The sequence below is a fragment of the Salmo salar genome, chromosome 28 (genome assembly GCF_965601325.2).
Source record: "Salmo salar chromosome 28, fSalSal1, whole genome shotgun sequence".
Classification (NCBI taxonomy): Eukaryota; Metazoa; Chordata; class Actinopteri; order Salmoniformes; family Salmonidae; genus Salmo; species Salmo salar.
In genome coordinates, this window is record NC_138318.1 from 21,789,800 (window position 1) to 21,810,566 (window position 20,767).

The 20,767-nt window shown below is 42.1% G+C and overlaps 1 protein-coding gene across 3 annotated transcripts in view; it reads right to left on the minus strand.

Annotated features, from left to right (window-relative positions):
- The window catches only part of wnk4a (WNK lysine deficient protein kinase 4a), a 74,290-nt gene that overhangs the window by 51,721 nt on the left and 1,802 nt on the right, over positions 1 to 20,767 (minus strand). The window lies entirely within an intron of this gene.

Genomic DNA, 20,767 nt, shown 5'->3' on the forward strand with positions numbered 1-20,767 from the left:
AATGGCAAAGGAGGAGTTGTAGCCCTAGAATTAGCTGGTATATGGGCCTAGCTCGAGGCTATCTCAAGGATAACTGGTGCTTGCTTCGGGACAGAGGCGTTAGCTAACAGTAGCCACTCGTTTGCAGCTAGCAAGCTGCGATGATCCAGTGTAACGATCCAGAGCGGCAGGAATCCGGTGATTGGTAGAGAGAAGCAGTCCGATATGCTCTGGGTTGATATCGCACTGAGCAGACAGGCAGGTGTTGTCCGAGCTAGCTAAGGCTGGCTGGCTGGTGACCGAGAAAAAGGTGAAGACCGCTACCTGCGGCTAACAAAGACTAGTAGCTAGTTAGCTGGCTAGCTCCTGATGGAAGTTCCAGCTATAAGGAATAAAAATAGCAGATCCGTACCACATTGGGTGAGGGGGATTGCAAGAAAGTCTATTTAGTTCGTAGATAGAAAGTGAGATTAAGATATATACGAAGAAGACTGGCTATTTACACAGGATAAGACAAGGACAAACACACACGACCTACTGCTACGCCATCTTGGATCAGTTCATCAAGGCAAAGGGTGGCTACTTTGAAGAATCTATATTTTCAATTGTTTAACACTTTTTTGGTTATTGCTTGATTCCATATGTGTTCTTTAATAGTTGTGATATCGTCATTATTATTCTACAATGTAGAAAATAGTAAAAAAAAAAAAAACCTGGAATGAGTAGGTGTGTTCGTAAAGTAATTAATAAATGTTGAGGTTTTTGCAGAGGATGTTTTAGTTGCGCAATTTTACATCTTGCTAAGATGTTTGGTGCAGTATATCTCAAGTTGCGCAACATGTTGTCTTATGTCAACAAAGTTGGAGATGTTGCTATTCACTACGCTTGTGGAAAAATGGACATTGTCAAATCAAAACCCAACCTTAATTTACACGTTGTGACGCATGGATGTTCCAAACTTTGTTTCAGACGAGACTGACTATGACCAAGATTATCCTATTTACACTTTGTAGTACATTTTGACACTAGAATAACTGTTTCTGACTCATATCGATGCCACATAGGCCGATTTCAAAGGCAGATGCTGGGTTGCTTTTTAAAGGCAGTCGCTCAGATGCTGGCTTAACCCAGCATGAAAGTGAATAAAAACCAAACTGATGGTTAAATTAGCCCTTGTTTGGGTATTCCCAACAACCCAACATGTTGGGTTCTTCATGCAACTCACCTGGCTGGGTCAAAATAACCCAGTGTGTGGTCTGTCCAATATTTACCCAGTGCTGGGTTACCAAATAACCAAATTGGGTTGTTTTTAATCCAGCATGTTTTTGAGGAAAGTATGAGCAGCGGGGACTTTGGTAACCCTAAGGGGTGTCTTGCACTGTTAAAGTACATACTATTAACTGTTGACTGAGAAAACACGTTTGAATGTTTGTTGTTCTGTTTGGCCATGCGGTGTGAGGTGTTGGTCCCAAAAAAGGTTATAGCCATTAGTGTGTCCAACACGCATTAACCCATTAACCCATTCATCACTGTAGTCACAACATGTACTGCAAATTGACCGAGGGTTACCCACAAGGTGGGGTTTTGCGGCACCCTTTCCCACTCGGCTGTGACTGAAGCACTGGGTTTGTTTTGGGAAGGGTGACCTAGGCCCATCTAGCCCCCACACTCTTCCTGAGTGAACACACATGACCAAACAATCTGGTCTCAGAGCATTTTGTATTAATCTGTATGTAAAACCGAAACACTCCATTTGGTATGATATGTCACGTTTCGTATGGTATGTATTAATTTGTGGATGTCCATCACCCATTTCGTATGGTATGTAACGAATTACTATTCATATTATATGTTACAAATTTACTAAATGTACAATACATTACGAATTTGCAAATGTACAATATGTTATGAATATCAAAACATATGGTACAGTATGTTACGAATTACAGCAATGGTGGCAAGGTGGCTAACGTTAGCTAGTAGTCATACGTTAGCTAGCTGTCTAACGTTACCTAGGCTAGGGGTTAGGGTTAAGGTTGGGTTAAGTTTAGGGGTTAGGTTGAAGGATTAAGGTTAGGAGAAGGGTTAGCTAAAAGGGATAAGGTTAGGGGAATCGTTATCTACAGTGAGGGAAAAAAGTATTTGATCCCCTGCTGATTTTGTACGTTTGCCCACTGACAAAGAAATGATCAGTCTATAATTTTAATGGTAGGATTATTTGAATAGTGAGACAGAATAACAACAAAAGAATCCCCAAAAACGCATGCCAAAAATGTTATAAATTGATTTGCATTTTAATGAGGGAAATAAGTATTTGACCCCCTCTCAATCAGAAATATTTCTGTCTCCCAGGTGTCTTTTATACAGGTAACGAGCTGAGATTAGGAGCACACTCTTAAAGGGAGTGCTCCTAATCTCAGTTTGTTACCTGTATAAAAGACACCTGTCCATAGAAGCAATCAATCAATCAGATTCCAAACTCTCCACCATGGCCAAGACCAAAGAGTTCTCCAAGGATGTCAGGGACAAGATTGTAGACCTACACAAGGCTGGAATGGGCTACAAGACCATCGCCAAGCAGCTTGGTGAGAAGTTGACAACAGTTGGTGTGATTGTTCGCAAATGGAAGAAACACAAAAGAACTGTCAATCTCCCTCAGCCTGGGGCTCCATGCAAGATCTCACCTTGTGGAGTTGCAATGATCATGAGAACGGTGAGGAATCAGCCCAACACTACACGGGAGGATCTTGTCAATGATCTCAAGGCAGCTGGGACCATAGTCACCAAGAAAACAATTGGTAACACACTACGCCGTGAAGGACTGAAATCCTGCAGCGCCCGCAAGGTCCCCCTGCTCAAGAAAGCACATATACATGCCCGTCTGAAGTTTGCCAATGAACATCTGAATGATTCAGTGGACAACTGGGTGAAAGTGTTGTGGTCAGATGAGACCAAAATGGAGCTCTTTGGCATCAACTCAACTCGCCGTGTTTGGAGGAGGAGGAATGCTGCCTATGACCCCAAGAACACCATCCCCACCGTCAAACATAGAGGTGGAAACATTATGCTTTGGGGGTGTTTTTCTGCTAAGGGGACAGGACAACTTCACCGCATCAAAGGGACGATGGACGGGGCCATCTACCATCAAATCTTGGGTGAGAACCTCCTTCCCTCAGCCAGGGCATTGAAAATGGGTCGTGGATGGGTATTCCAGCATGACTATGACCCAAAACACACGGCCAAGGCAACAAAGGAGTGGCTCAAGAAGAAGCACATTAAGGTCCTGGAGTGGCCTAGCCAGTCTCCAGACCTTAATCCCATAGAAAATCTGTGGAGGGAGCTGAAGGTTCGAGTTGCCAAACGTCAGCCTCGAAACCTTAATGACTTGGAGAAGATCTGCAAAGAGGAGTGGGACAGAATCCCTCCTGAGATGTGTGCAAACCTGGTGGCCAACTACAAGAAACGTCTGACCTCTGTGATTGCCAACAAGGGTTTTGCCACCAAGTACTAAGTCATGTTTTGCAGAGGGGTCAAATACTTCTTTCCCTCATTAAAATGCAAATCATTTTCTAACATTTTTGACATGTGTTTTTCTGGATTTTTTTGTTGTTATTCTGTCTCTCACTGTTCAAATAAACCTACCATTAAAATTATAGACTGATAATTTCTTTGTCAGTGGGCAAATGTACAAAATCAGCAGGTTATCAAATACTTTTTCCCCCCACTGTAACATACTAAGTAGTTACAAAGGAGCTAAAAAGTAGTAAGTAGTTACCCTACTTTCTTTTTTGCCTTAAGTAACCATCTGTCTTATGTAACCATATCAAACGTAACATATCATTCTAATATGAGTGTCCCGGTTTAGAATTACTATGTTACATCTAGTCTATGAGACCAGGCTGGACCACATGTTTACCCCCCAAAACAGCACCTCCTCGCTCCAAAAAAGTCCATGGTACACAACGCCCACTGTCAAAACCATGGAGCTGTGGCGTGATGGTTTTTCCTATAGCCTAAACCAGTTTTACCACTTATGTGGGCCTACAGCACCATGGCAGACGATGGACGGTTTTGATATGGATGGCCAGAAACTGAAGACAGATCAAAAGAATGAACATCAGTGACTTAAGTGGTATGAGCAGGAGGGGGCAGCCAACCAAAAACCAGGATTAGGCCTATCTTTCAGTTGATGAGAATGAGCGAATGGAGAGAACGGAGCAAACAGAATAGGCACGGAGCAAACCATCCAGTACAGCTTAATTTGAAAAAGAGAGCAAAAGCAGAGCTAATCATCCATGGAAATGTTGGTCACCAAACCATTTTTATTCAAATATTTTTATAGGCTGGAAAAGTTATGATATGGGTTCTGGCTCGTTGATATTAATCCTAAAAAAATATGAGTCCCACTAAAGTATTGATACACAGAGAGGGTTTCTTGTTATGGTGATGACTCAATAGGGACGTGCCAATGCCAAGGCTACAGTCATGTGTGTAAAAGCAGTAAGAACAATAGCTAGATCATTACAACTGGCAGATTAAGATTGGTCTGTTATGTTCCACTGAGTTTTCTATAAGCGGTCTTTCTGGTCTCCTATTGGTCAGAGCCAGGTTCTACCTCCAGATGAGAGGAAAGGCAACAACATGTAGGGGGTTAAACACTTAGCTAACACTCAACACAGTCAAGTTCAAGTTTCAAGTTTTAATGTCACGTGCACATGTAGAGTGAAATACCTTTCTTGCAAACTCTAAACGCAACAATGCAGTGATCAATATCAATGTAGCACTAAAAAATAACATAAGGTAGAACAAAAACACACTAGAAATAAAAATAAGAAATAAGAAGAGCACAAGAAAGTAAGCATCTATATACAGGGTCAGTTCTAATACCATATTTATAATGTGCAGGGATACTGGAGTAATAGAGGTAGATATGTATAGGGGATAGAAAACTTGGAATCAGGATGTATGATAAACGGAGTAGCAGCAGCGAAAATTAAGATTGAATGTGAGTGTGTGTGAGTGTGCGTAGAATCAGTATAAGTGTGGATCTTATGTGTTTTTTCGGTTAGAGTGGCGGAGGTGATGTCCCTACCCTCACTACCTGGGGTCGGCCCGTCAGGAAGTCCAGGATCCAGTTGCAGAGGGAGGTGTTCAGTCCCAGGGTCCTAAACTTGGTGACGAGCTTGGAGGGGACAATGGTGTTGAAAGTTGAGCTGTAGTCAATGAACAGCATTCTCACATAGGTATTCCTCGTATCTACGTAGGTGAGGGCAGTGTGGAGTGCAGTGAGTCGTCCATGGATCTGTTGGGGTGGTATGCAAATTGGAGTGGGTCTAGGGTGTCTGGGATGATGGTGTTGGTGTGTGCCATAACTAGCCTTTCAAACCACTTCATGATTACAGATGTGAGTGCTACAGGGCAGTAGCCATTGTGGCATGAAGCCTTAGAGGTCTTGGGAACAGAAATTATGGTAGTCATCTTAAAACATGTGGGGAGTAGAACACTTAGCTAACACAGCCATCAAGATGTTCTCTCCATTCGCTCATTCTCATCAACTGAAGCGGAACAATGACATAAATGATGAAGGAAACGTTTAGAAATTATTATAGAAAAAATATTATTGTCAATGGAATAGTCCTGTTTACTGGTATACTAGAAGGAATTAGGATAGGGCATAGGATTTACTGTAAATGATCTGAAGAGGGGCATCGACAAAAGGAATATAGATTACTTGATAGCTGAGAAACTTCAATGATGAGCTTGCAGATGCAGTATGCCCATATCCTAACACTTACTGAAATACTAGCAACTATCTGATATTGCGTTCTATTTTCAGTACCAATTGCAAATGCGGCTAGAACAGGGGTGTCAAAATCATTTTTCCCACGGGCCACAATTCGTCTTCACCGAGATCCAGAGGGCTGCACTGAAAATGAGTTACATTTCCTTGCAGTAAAAATAGTCCTCAATGTTTTTGGAATTATCAATGCTCCCTGTCTAGCTTTAATTTCGGTGATTATTAGCAAGCTGGACACAGAAAATAAACGATATGAATGTAGGTTCATTATAATTTCTACACAGTTTCGATTTGGCTTTAGATCTTTTAAATAATCCTCAGTTTGTCCCCACCCCCCAAAAATAATAATATAATATATATATACACTACCGTTAAAAGGTTTTAGAAGACCTACTCATTCAAGGGTTTTCTTTAGTTTTACTATTTTCAACATTGTAAAAATATAGTGAAGACATCAAACCTATGAGATAACACATATGGAATTCCATAGTAACCAAAATAGTGTTAAACAAATCAAAATATATTTTATATTTGAGATTCTTCAAATAGCCACCCGTTGCCTTGATGACAGCTTTGCACACTCTTGGCATTCTCTCAACTAGCTTAATGAGGAATGCTTTTCCAACAGTCTTGAAGGAGTTCCCACATATGCTGAGCACTTGTTGGCTGCTCTTCCTTCACTCTGCGGTACGACTCATCCCAAACCATCTCAATTGGGTTGAGGTCGGGTGACTATGGAGGCCAGGTCATCTGATGTAGCACTCCATAACTCTGCTTATTGGTCAAATAGCCCTTACACAGCCTGGAGGTGTGTTTTGGGTCATTGTCCTGTTGAAAAACAAATGATAGTCCCACTAAGCGTGAAACCAGATGGGATGGCGTATCGCTGCAGAATGCTGTGGTAGCCATGCTGGTTAAGTGTGCCTTGAATTCTAAATAAATCACAGACAGTGGCACCAGCAAAGCACCTCCACACCATCACAGCTCCTCCTCCATGCTTCATGGTGGGAACCACACATGCAGAGATCATCCGTTCACCTACTCTGCATCTCAAAAAGACACAGCGGTTGGAACCAAAAATTGCAAATTTGGACTCATCAGAATAAAGGACATATTTCCACCATCAATTGCTCGTGTTTCTTGGCCCAAGCAAGTCTCTTCTTACTATAGTTGATGTACTTTAGTAGTGGTTTCTTTACAGCAATTCAACCATGAAGGCCTGATTCACGCAGTCTCCTCTGAACAGTTGATTTTGAGATGTGTCTGTTACTTGAACTCTGTGAAGCATTTATTTGGGCTGCAATCTGGGGTGCAGTTAACTCTAATGAACTTATCCTCTGCAGCAGAGGTAACTCTGGGTCTTCCTTTCCTGTGGCGGTCCTCATGAGAGCCAGTGTCATCATAGCGCTTGATAATTTTTGCGACTGCGCTTGAAGAAACTTTCAGAGTTCTTTCAGAAGTTTTTCGGATTGACTGACCCTGATGTCTTAAAGTAATGGTGGACTGTTGTTTCTCTTTGGTTATTTGAGCTGTTCTTGTCATAACATAGACCAAATAAGGCTATCTTCTGTATACCACCCCTACCTTGTCACAATGCAACTGATTGCCTCAAACGCATTAAGAAGGAAAGAAATTCCACAAATGAACTTTTAACAAGGCACACCTGTTAATTGAAATGCATTCCAGGTGACTACCTCATGAAGTTGGTTGAGAGAATGCCAAGAGTGTGCAAAGCTGTCATCAAGGCAAAGGGTGGCTACTTTGAAGAATCTCAAATATAAAATATATTTTGATTTGTTAACACTTTTTTGGTTACTATATGAGTCCATATGTGTTATTTCATAGTTTTGATGTCTTCACTATTATTCTACAATGTAGAAAATAGTAAAAATAAAGAAAAACCCTTGAATGAGTAGGTGTGTCCAAACTTTTGACTGGTGCTGTATATATACTGTATATATATATATTTATTTTTACTCAAACCACCCACTGGTCGGATTGGACCCCCTCTCACGAGTCCACGGGCCCTATGTTTGACACCCCTGGCCTAGAATATCTCTCAAATCAAATTAAGCACATCTGAATAACCACAGGGTTTTTTTCGCCCATCTGGAAAAAATAAATTGATCAGCCCCTCCTTTTCTACTAAGTGCACACACACACACACGTACACGCACGCACACGCGTCTTGTGCACCCTTTTCTCTGAACCATGTAAAGCTAACACAAACAAACAGAGCTCCTGACTCACGTCAACATGACGTGTTGACATCTACACTGCACCATTGTGGGCCCCCTCCACTATCCCCAGTGAGTCAATGGACCATGAGGTAGGTGCAGATAAGATGGATCCAGTCATATTGTGGGCTCTGAGATGATAGACAGTGTTGATGTTGTCAGCAGCTAAACTAATAGGAGACGCTGCGATATCCTGCCTCTGTTTTGACACTGAACTGAACATTTGACACTGAACATTAACCACTCCATCAGAGATAATGGACACGCACACACACACACACACACACACACACACACACACACACACACACACACACACACACACACACACACACACACACACACACACACACACACACACACAACATGCACACACACACACACACAACATGCTCACACACACTAACGCACACACAGATGCACACACACATTTGCAGGCTAGTGGCTGGATTACAATAGCATGATATAGAACAGTAGTAGAAATATGTAAACTATTGATTTGAGTTTTGTTCTTTTAACCATGATGCAACTCATTATTTTTTTTTATACCAACAAACTATTCGAAGAGGGAAGCAAGCTCTTTTTTACTGAATGTTAAATACAGCAGCCCAATTGAACTCACGGGTGGTTTGAAAGAAGAGCGAACACGTGATGGCATTACATGCTGACCAGACCGGACACGTCGTGTGCACGAGCGTCGCAAAATAAATTTAGAAATCCATGTTATTCAATTATTGCACCCACACTGCTCGCGCGCGCCAACAAACGTCTGCGTTGCCAAGGGCTAAAATAGAAGTAATTTCTATTTCTGACGCAGATCGTGCTGCAAGTCCTGTCTCTCCTATCTCCTCATTGGTTTATAGAAGCAGGTACCCACGTGCCATCTCCTCATTGGTTATACCCACGTGGGTGATTGAAAGACGAAATGTTCTGCTGGTTGTCGTGGTAATACTATGAAAGTGTAAATGCCAATCGCCATATAAGTTCAAAGATGAATAAGCCTGGGAGGAGAGATGACTAGAAACGATTCGGTTGGCTGTTTTATGTGTGGATTAATTATCGGAGTAGAATAACAACTCAATGTTTATATCCCAGGACAAATTAGCTAGCAACAGCAAGCTAGCTAAATAGGACAAATTAGCTAGCAAGTGCAAGCTATCTAGCTAAATTGCCATACATGTTTAATGCTTTTCGACCTTTCGTGTCATGATCGCGTTTGGTGTAGGGGGACAAAATAAATGTATGCACGATAGCGCACAATGGCGTACGCACGCAGCCGGTTTAGGTTCCATGTAACATGGAACCCAAACCTGCTGCGGGCGTGCGCCATCGTGCGCTATTGTGCATAAATTTGCTAGCTAATTTGTCCTATTTAGCTAGCTTGCTGTTGCTAGCTAATTTGTCCTGGGATATAAACATTGAGTTGTTATTTTACCTGAAATGCACAAGGTCCTCTACTCCGACAATTAATCCACACATAAAACGGCCAACCGAATCGTTTCTAGTCATCTCTCCTCCTTCCAGGCTTTTTCATCTTTGAATTTATATGGTGATTGGCATCTACACTTTCATAGTATTACCACGACAACCAACAGAACATTTCGTCTTTCAATCACCCACGTGGGTATAACCAATGAGGAGATGGCACGTGGGTACCTGCTTCTATAAACCAATGAGGAGATGGGCGAGGCAGGACTTGCAGTGCGATCTGCGTCAGAAATAGGAATTACTTCTATTTTAGCCCTTGGCAACGCAGACGCTCATTGGCGCGCGCGAGCAGTGTGGGTGCAATAATTGAATAACATGGATTTCTAAATTTATTTTGTGATGCTCGTGCACGCGACGTGTCCGGTCAAGTCAACATGTTAGGCTATAGCAGTTATTATTCAGACCCATAACCATTCAATCTTCATGAAGAGAAGTGAAAGTCTTCTGCAGCTAATTCTAGTCCTATATTATTCAAGGATGTCATTAGAATGATGAAGATAAGGACAACGAAACTTATTTCATTTAACTGTTGAAAGCGAGGAAGGGTTGAAGCAACACTAGAGAGAGAAAGAGGAGGTAGGCAAATAACATTAGGGGAGATATTATGAAAGGTATATATGCATCAGCCTACTAATTATACAAATATGCCCTATTATATTATAAAATGTAAATTAAATTTGCTAGCCTATACTTGTAACTTTGTAGGCCGCATGTACTGCACCAGAATCGCATGTTGTCTTCTGCTTTATCATTGTTTGAACGATGTGCGTAATTCCAGTCCATAAAATACAGTATAATACAAGTTTCATGTATTTACACAAGAGAGCATATAGCTAGCTACATCTATGGGCTTTTATGTTTTTCTGTTGTGCGTAATGTGCAGTAGCCTATATCATATAGCCTGTATTGGATAACTGCACAATAATTTTGGGTTTTTGGGCTTGGGCTCATAAAATGTATTTAATATATGGCTCATGAGGCTCAGGTATCATCTGGTTTGAATTTTCATGGTGATCAAAGCTCTAATCAAATCCAGACATATTTATATGCTTTATAATGCTTTTGAATGACATTTCTGGTTTTGGCGGGAAATACCTGGTTACCCGGGAGAGAAGTGATTTATTCTCGGGATGGAACATTTGTAAAGTACTGGGAAGATATTCAACCCTAGCATGCACCATAAAGCAGAGCTTAAATGTTAACACCAGAGCTTCTAGCTCTTACTCCTTCCAGAGCCCACTTTCACTGCTCTGTTACTGGTTCCAGCAATGCCTACCGGAACCTAGGTGATGTGATTCTTCCCTCTCACTCTCCCGCTTTTCTTCTGCTTCACTGTCACAAAAGACACACATATAGTACGCCTGAGCACATAGGCTACATGACGATAACTCTCTTGAGTCTGATAGTAAATGCTTTCCATATGCTTGGCAATGTTGATTCGATTAGGGGAAGAATAATAAAGATGAATGATTTCACCCTTTCTTTTTCTTCACCATTTTTTACATTACACACGGTACACATACACACATTGCTTATAGGAGCCGTGGTAACTGTAGAGTACTGCCTCCAGTTCAGCACGTGTCAGTCAGCTCTATACACCCAAGCTATAGGCTTGAAATAGTTTCTTTGTATTTTTATTGATTAAGGATCCCCATTAGCTGCTGCCAAGGCACAGTTACTGTATATACAGTTTAAAATATTACATGACATTACAGTTCATAACACGTACAATACATTTAGTGTGTTCCCTCAGGCCGCTACTCCACTATCACATATTTCCATTACAGTGTGTGTAGAGTGTGTATCGTATCATGTGAATGTGTGTCTGTGCCTGTGTGTCTCTTCACAGTCCCGCTGTTCCATAAGGTGTATTTATATCTGTTTTTTTTATCTGATTCTACTGCTGCATCAGTTATCTGATGTGGAATAGAGTTCCATGTAGTCATGGCTCTATGTAGTACTGTGCACCTCCCATAGTCTGTTCTGGACTAGATGATTGGGAAGAGACCTTTGGTGGCATGTCTTGTGGTCTATGCATGGGTGTCCAAGCTGTAGAAAGTTTATCACTAGAAAGATAACAGCATGGTACCACCCCTCTCTGGGACTGTGTGTGACAAACAGCTGGAAGAGTACAAAACAGAATTCCAAGAAATAGTGCACTATTACCACTGTGTATGAAAGGAAACATGAATTGCAGTCATATACTAACAAATCTACACAGTTGCCTTAAAAGTTGCTAACTACATTTTATGAAGCGGTACTTTTTCAGACAAAGGGCTCCTTATCAGCAACACCTTTAAATGTGCACAATGCCTTATTTCCTTGGTATGTGTTTGTTATTCAACACTGTCCTCCTGCATCTGCATTAATAGGCTCAACGCGAGTCAAGATTTCAAACCTAATTTGTTTTGAGTACTGTGTGCTGTGTTTTGTCGAACACACCCAAGTCAAGCCCTGTATTCTGAACAAGTCTCTTTACACATGGCAAGGGAAGACAAGACAGTTAGATTCAGGCATTTGTTGTTTGTCCCCAAGCATCATTAATACGTCTGTGATGAAGGATTCCTGAATAAGGTTTTAAAGGTGGAACAAAAGAGTTTCAGCGCTGCCGCTCTTATTAATGTGTTATGAAGGGCAGAGGAAGTGGACAGTGGGAGCGTATTCTTATACAATAGCAGGTCTTACAGTCTGTTGTGCAATCCTTTTACTGGGTCCCTATTAGTGCACCAGACTTAAATGGTTCCGTGATATTAACTGAGTTTCGTGGATGGAGCTGTAGTCTAGACTCATAGCCTCTAAGGCTCCATAATAAACCAAAACCAGAAACATCATAGTCCTACTCAATGTAGGAATAAAGGTGCTCTGATTAAAATCCATCATTGCAAGCATAGCTTCGCCACAGCTCTTTATTGAAATCAAAGGAACTGAAAACACAATTTTGTAGCGCTTTGTAGAGTTCAGGACCCCATCAACATTTGGAAGTAGCTGGAACCATGGCTACGAACAAAACAATGGAATAGGAGGTGAATGCAATGAAAACATTGTGGCCTGCTTAGTTTACACAGACTCTTTCGTCCCATGCAAAATGTGAGCCAACCTCTTCCTCTAGCAGTGAAAGGGACCATGTTAGGTGTCATGTCTTTTTCATTGGCCCGGCTGGCTGGCACACGGTTTCTTGAATCCCTGGTTGACACAGTAGTACAGTTTATTCTGGTTTACCTGTGGGTGAGGGTTGCTAGGTGATAGCCCCCATGTGGTGCTTCTCCCCAAAGCCATATTATCCTACAAAGTTCCATGGTATAAAAGAGTTAATACCTACTTTACATAAATAACACAAACAGGTCATCATAACATCATTCCCACATATCAAATTCACTGTTTATGCTACAAAAGTAATTTGATAGAGGTTTTAGACTGGAGAACTACTACCATACTGCCTGTATGGTCTACTAGATCATTCACCTAGTTCAGCACTATATCATTATTTATCTCAGTGTAATTTTCACCCTTCATTATAACAACCATTTAATATTATCTTCACATTGTACAATTGGAATGTGTGCTGTAGTTCTAATAGTTCTAATCTTATTGTTGACAATAAGCAAAATATATGAACCAGGACAAGAAAGGTATGAAACCATGGCATGGGAGAGGAGGAGGTGTGCATTTAGAACTGTGTTATTAATAGGGCTTTAGACTACTTCAACTGATGGTTTCTTACTTCAAACGAGCTTTCCTGCTTTCTGTCAGCTGTTGCCACTAACTGTCATCTGACTGGTTGTTTTGGTTTGTCAGTGACTTTCCCCTGCTGAGCAGCCATTGGAGAAGGAAGATGATGGGAGATACTGCTAAAACTAGAGCAGTAATAAGAGGCGGAGCAATTAAGGTAGCTTCCCCCTGAGGTTAGTCTAACGTAGTGGTAACCACACCAACAACGGCCACCTTTAAAGCTCATTAGAGGTGATTAGGGGCCTTAACCCCTCTAAAGCCTCCCTCCTGTATAAAGAGAGAGAGGAGAAACCAAACCGAACCACTGAACATAGCAGCGAGCCAGAGGAAGGCAGGTAATATACTGGTCTCTAAACAAAAATAAACAAAATGATATTCTGAGTAGGTAAAGAGAGGGGAATAAGAATCAGGTTAAAAAGAAACTTGTCTACAGTACATCCAAAAAGGCACCCTTATCCCTTTATAGTGCACTACATAGGGAATAGGGTGCCATTTTGTATGCACGCCTTGGCTCCTGGACCTTTGCCTCCTGGGGGAGATCAGACTGGCTATTGCTAACTTTGCCTGGGGCTCTGTAGCTCTGTAGCCACCACTCTCCTCCTCAGTGGGAGATCTATTTTTATGGGATGTGTTTCAAACATAAACAACACCTGGCCGATCGGCATGCATTTCTATACAAACAAAGTTTTCAAAAACTTGATTTACCACAATACTTGGGAGTGGTAGCAAAATGACTCAGTAGCCCCTCTCTGTATCTCGATTTAAAACAAAGGAACATTCAGCTGAGGTAAAGGGGGGCCACAACTTTTCCCTATAAGAAGTCTTCCCTGACCCACTTCCGCTCAACATAAGGCAGTACTCTAAGAGTTCATAAAGAACTTAAGAATACACCTTTAAATCCTTGACTCAGCTTGCCACCACACTGGAAGCTTTAACTAGCTGCTACCAAAGCGGAGCATATCTCTGTCATTGGCTCTGACTGCTGCTACTCAAGCTGTTGGGAAGCTGCATGCCGTGTTGTATTAAACTGACAGACAGCCGCTTCTGCAAGTCATCATAATAGGGGTTTAAAACAGACTAGGAGGGAGGGGATGGTGGGAACTGGGAAGGGAAAGCGCCCTCACTGATTTACCTAATCCCAGTGTTTATAGTATTAGTTATACCTGTGGCAAGTGAGCTAATCCTATGGTAGGATACTGAGATGATGTCACTCATAACAACTCTAGCAATGGAGGAACTGCTCACAAAGCTACCCTTTCAAGAAGTGTGTGTGTGGAGGGGTTCAGACGGATACCATAAAAGGACCCTCAATACAAATGATTCTTACATAACAGTGAGTGAATAATCTAATAGCAGTCAGTCAGTAGGGGTCGCTTGTGGGATTGAGGATGTGTGGTTGAGAGAGGGAAGAATTCGTCATCTGTGACTTTCGGTAGTTAGCCCGCCTCAGTTCACACGTGAGCGGGGCAGAGCGAGAGAGAGGCAGGGAGCTGGTGTGCTGGTGTCCCTGGTTGTTAATGAAAACACAGTTTAGAGGGAATCATGGCAGGCGGGCGGGCGGGCGGGCGGACGGACGGACGGACGGACGGACGGACGGACGGACGGACGGACGGACGGACGGACGGACAGACAGACAGACAGACAGACAGACAGACAGACAGACAGACAGACAGACAGACAGACAGACAGACAGACAGACAGACAGACAGACAGACAGACAGACAGACAGACAGACAGACAGACAGACAGACAGACAGACAGACAGGCAGGCAGACAGGCAGGCAGACTGGCAGGCAGACTGGCTCAGTTGGAGCAGCAGACTGTTGACAGGTTGATATGCAAGAGCAGCCCTGACCCACAGGAGCCAGCTCAAAGTCACAGAGAATATGGATTACAACCTATTTTGCAGAATGCTCTGGACTGAAGCTTTCATCACAGTGAGACCCATGAGTTGTTGGGGGTTTGTGTACTGAGATTGTATGCCTATGAAGTATGAAATAGACCTATTCTTAAGTGAAGAGAGAACATATAGGCCTAGGACTCTGAGGTGTCTATGTCCCACCTGGTCCACTGTCACCAAGACAGGAGCAGTTTGTGTCAGCAATGATCAAGCTATTTATCCCTAACCATTTTAGCAATTCACCACGAGAAAAAAGGTCTGATGACATCATGATCACCTTTATTTCATGCACAGCAAATTCTCCACTGTTAAATCAACAGTGAGAGTTTTAAATTAACAATGAAAGTGTGGACCCGTGTAGACACTGGAAAGTGTTAAATTAACACACTGCTTGGTGTAAAGCTTTATTTCCCAGAGTGCCTTGCCCTTTGAGTGAATTGTAGAGTTACCACCCATGACCGTATTTCTTAGTAACAGACACATGGTTGTTGCATATACAGTAGCTGCCATGGTGCCCTAGTAGCAGCCTAAGCATAGAGCGCCAGTAAATCTGTACATACACTGAGTGTACAAAGCATTAGGAACGCCTTCCTAATATTGAGTTGCACCCCCTTTTGCGTTCAGAACAGCCTCAATTCTTTGGGGCATGGACTCTACAAGGTGTCGAAAGCGTTCCACAGGGATGCTGGCCCATGTTGACTTCAATGCACAGTTGTGTCAAGTTGGCTGGATGTCCTTTGGGTGGTGGACCTTTCTTTATACACACGGGAAACTGTTGAGTGTGAAAAACCCAGCAGCGTTGCAGTTCTTGACACACTCAAACTGGTGCGCCTGGCACCAACTACCATACCCCATTCAAAGGCACATAAATATTTTGACAATCCATGTCTAAATTGTCTCAAGGCTTAAATATGATGATTTAACCGGTCTCTTCCCCTTCATCTACACTGATTGAAGTGGATTTAACAGGTGACATCAATAAGGGATAATAGCGTTCACCTGGTCAGTCTGTCATGGAAAGAGCAGAATGTTTTTGGCTTGCTAGCTAGCTAGCTGGCTAATGTTTTGTTTGAAAAATGCTTTCGGACACAGTACCAGCTTTTTTGTTTCACCTACCAATTCCTGATCTTTTGAGAACATCATTTGAGGAGTCGCTTGAAGCGTGAGAGGAATGGAAAATAAAGGAATACAGCAATAGTGAGGCAAAGGGCTCATAGTGACGACGACTGGCTACTATTATGAACTCTGTGTGGTGAGCTTTCTGGCGCCCAAAGCTGCTGAGGCGTCACCCAAGTCGGTGCTACACAGAGAGGAAGAGGAGAAGTCCAGTGGCTATAAGAGTCAGGCTGGTGCCCTGACTTTCCCTCTACAAGATCATCAGCAGACTCCATCACCATCATCTACTATCCTCTGACCAGCTCCCTACACTCATGCCATGAACTGACCCTCACCATCTTCAGAGAAAGCAGCTTTCATGATATATAGATTTTTTTTTAAGTGCTTGAAGATTCTATGAACAGTGCTGTAAAAATGTAATAAATTCTTCACCAAGTGAGATCCTGAGCGAATATGTTATCATTAAAATGTAATTATTTAACCCAAAACAATACATATTTCATAAGGCCTTATTTTGAGGGCCTACACTCCAAACCAGTGGAGGCTCCTCAGAGGAGGAAAGGGAGGACACTCCTCCTCAGTGAATTTCATAAAAATTGTGAAACATTAAAAAGTTATCCTTTTAAGATAAAACTATACTAAATATGGGTTTGATCCCAGGCTGTGTCACAGCCGGCCGTGAACGGGAGACCCATGAGGCAGCGCATAATTGGCCCAGCATCGTTAGAGGAGGGTTTGGCCGACTGGGATTTCCTTGTACCATCGTGCTCTAGCGACTCCTTGTGGCGGGCTGGGCGCCTGCAAGCCGACTTCAGTCGCCAGCTGGACGGTGTTTCCTCCGACACATTGGTACGGCTGGCTTCCGGGTTAAGCGAGCAGTGTGTCAAGAAGCAGTGCAGCTTGGCAGGGTCGTGTTTCAGAGGATGCATGGCTCTCGACCTTTGCTTTACCCGAGTCAGTACTGGAGTTGCTGCAATGGGACACGACAGAACTACCAATTGGATATCACAAAATTGGGGAGAAAAAGGGGTAAAAGTAAAAAATATATATAAACTATACTAAATATATTCACGTTCCCAAAATAATTTATTAAAAACCACTGTTTTGCAATGAAGGTGTACAGTAGCCTCAACAGCACTCTATAGGGTAGCATCATGGTGTAGCCGAAGGACAGCTAGTTTACGTCCTCTGGAGTACATTGACTTCAACACAAAACCTAGGAGGATCATGGTTCTCACCCCCTTCCATAGACTTACACAGTAATTATGACTACTTCCAGAGAAGTCCTCCAACCTATCAGAGCTCTTGCAGCATGAACTGAAATGTTATCCACCCAATCAAAGGATCAGAGAATGAATCTATACTGAAAGCATAAGCTACAGCTAACTAGCAATGCAGTGCAAAAAAATGTGGTGAGTAGTTGACTCAAAGGGAGATAAAAACAATAGTCGAACAGTTTTGAACAAATCAAATTAATTTCTTTAAAAATGAAGGAGAAGCGAGAGAAAGAGAGAGAGCGAGAGAGAGAAGGAGAGAGGGAGAGAGATGGAGAGAGAGAGAGAGAGAGAGAGATAGTTTAGCCTACTCAAACACTCGGTTCAAACAAAGAGGTGGCTAGCTGGCTATGGCTATCCAACACTGGAACTCTTCCAAGTCAAGGTAAGCTTTTGGTTTTATTAATTTATTGCCACCGGGGCACGACGGTGTAACTGCTAAACTGCTTGCTGGCTGTGTACTGCATGATTGTAACGGGTTTACTAATACGTTAGTTCTAGTAGCTATGTTGACTATAATGTTAGCTAATATGGTAACAACGATGTAGGCTGTGTGTAGCGGTTAGTGGTTATGATAGGAAAGTTTGGCTTGGAAACATTTTTTTTCCCTGGTCACAGACAGTCAATATGTTGTGCACTGAAGTCCACAAGCAAAGGGAAAAGGTGAGAGCGCGTGGATCCGCGAAGGAATTATATATAAAACGAGCAAAATGTTCATGCTGTTTGTATGTGGCTGCTATGAAAGTGAACTGTGTTTGTGTGTGATCACGGGTGTATTCATTCCGCCTAAATAAATGGAAGCAAACAGAATGAAACAGGGATAAACATACCTGAATTTGTCCAATAGAAACTCTCGATGCAGGCAAGAGTGTGCAAGGGGGTATTTAATGTGTCACTGTCTGTCACCTTGATTACTCCAATTTTTCTCTCGACCTGTGCACCTGCGTTGTAGACTTTCATTCATAGGCTAGGATGAAGCAACCTCATGATGGGTATAGTGAAAATTTGAGCATCATGTAATAGCCTTAACTTATCGATGTTGCATTGACCTGGGTAAATGAAATAAGAATGACATTCATCCAATATGCTGTAATAGAAATAAGGCCAAACTCATCTTAAATGTCATCGACCGCCACTGCTCTAAACAATTAACTCTGAAAGTTAAACCCAAACCACACCCATCATTATCATATTTCCCAGCATGCTCTATTGCAGGTTGATTTTAAGAATTGTTTGTTTCAATATCTATCACAGGAGGCTGCTGAGGGGAGGACGGCTCATAATAATGTTGGCTCAAATGGAATGGCATCATGTATTTGATACCATTCATCTTATTAACACAATTACCTCCCCAATTAAGGTGCCACCAATCTCCTGTGATATCTATGTACATTGATTGATTAATGAATGTTTCTTAAATACAAATGACATACATTTTCTAAAATAACCCAATGTTATTTGCATTTATTGTACCCATCACTGAAATGGTTGTTCCAGTTTAGATGCGTAAGGTCGTCTCATATTTCCATCAACCCTGGTAGTCATTCTGAAGAAGGTTGCAGGTGCTAAAAAATTCTGAAGGTTGGATATCCCCACTCAGGCTGGATTTCAATAGGAATTAAATCAAATCAAATTACACGTCACTTTGCAAGCCAGCATGATGTGACAGGTTTAGTGAATAACCCAACATGTTGGGTTGTTCGGATTACCCAAGCATGGGTTAATTTAACCATCAATTGTTTTTTTTATTCACTTTCATTCTGGGTTGACCAAGCAGCTGGTTCTTTTTTAAAGTAATCCATAGGTTCTTTTCAGGAGGTGTGGCCTTTAGATAGTTATTTTTGGACACCCGTGAGAGTAAATGTCATTCCAGTTGATCATGTTAAGTTTGTACACGTAAAATTCTCCTTGAATATTATTGCACATTATATAGTCTAATACAAAATATATTTAAAAAATGTTTACATACTGAAACAAAGTGGTTACTATTCCGTTGGGGATATCACATTGGGATTTGTATAAGCTTTTAAGGAACTCATACACTTCTGAAAGCTCCATTAAAGCTACGAAAGAGTCAGCATTCAACCGTAACATGTGATAACAATTCGACAGAACCGGTGCACCAGAATGACATTTACTCTCATGTGTGGCCAAACATTACTTAATGAAAGCCACGCCCCTACTATGCCAAGATCCCATTCTTCCTTGTTCTCCCCAATTTCGTGATACTACGATCTTGTCTTATCGCTGCAACTCCCCAACGTGCTCGGGAGAGGCGAATGTTGAGTCATGCATCCTCCAAACATGACCCACCAAACCGCACTTCTTAACACCCGCTCGCTTAACCAATGTCTCAGAGGAAACACTGTTCAACTGATGACCGCAGTCAGCCTGCAGGTGCCCGGCCCACCACAAGGAGTCGCTAGAGCACAATGAGCCAAGTAAATCCCCCCCAGTCAAACCCTCCCCTAATGACACTGGGCCAATTGTGCGCCGCCCTATGGGAATCCCGGTCATAGCCGGTTGTGACACAGCCGGGGATCAAACCCCAGGCTGTAGTGACACGGGGGCACTGGGATGCTGTGACATAAACCACTGTGCCACTCAGCAGGCCCAAGCTTCCAGTTTTCTGATCACCTGGGTCATATCTTAATAACCCAGCATCAACAAACCAACCATGCTCTTTTTAAAAAACAACCCAACTAAGTGATCTAATCCCTGCAACCCAGCAGTTGGGTCATCCTAACCCTAACCCAGTATTTTTTTTGCGTAAGCCCTGCCCTCAAAATAAGCCCTTATGAAATACATATTATATTGTGTTAAATTAAATAATAACATATTCACTTAGCATCTCACTTGGTGAAGTCCATAGGACTAAAAATGGATGTATGCAACCATAGTGCACTGGCTACGTATGTATGCAACAAGCATGTCTCTGTCACAAACAAATTAATTAATGAAAGGCAAGGCATTCTGGGAAATATGCAAATAAATCTTTACACTAAGCAATGTGTTAATTCAATACTGTTCAGTGCCTAAGTAAATTTCCTACAATTGTACACATTTTGTCATGGGGCGGAGTGAATCTTTTCCAATTTTATATCAAATTTCCTGCAAATCTACTCATTTTGCGATGCGGCATAGAAGAAAAAAAGTTTACCGCTAATTTCCTGCAATTCTACACATTTTTCCATGACTTATGCCATGTTAATGATATCTGAGTGAGAGTGAGTGACCAAATCAATGG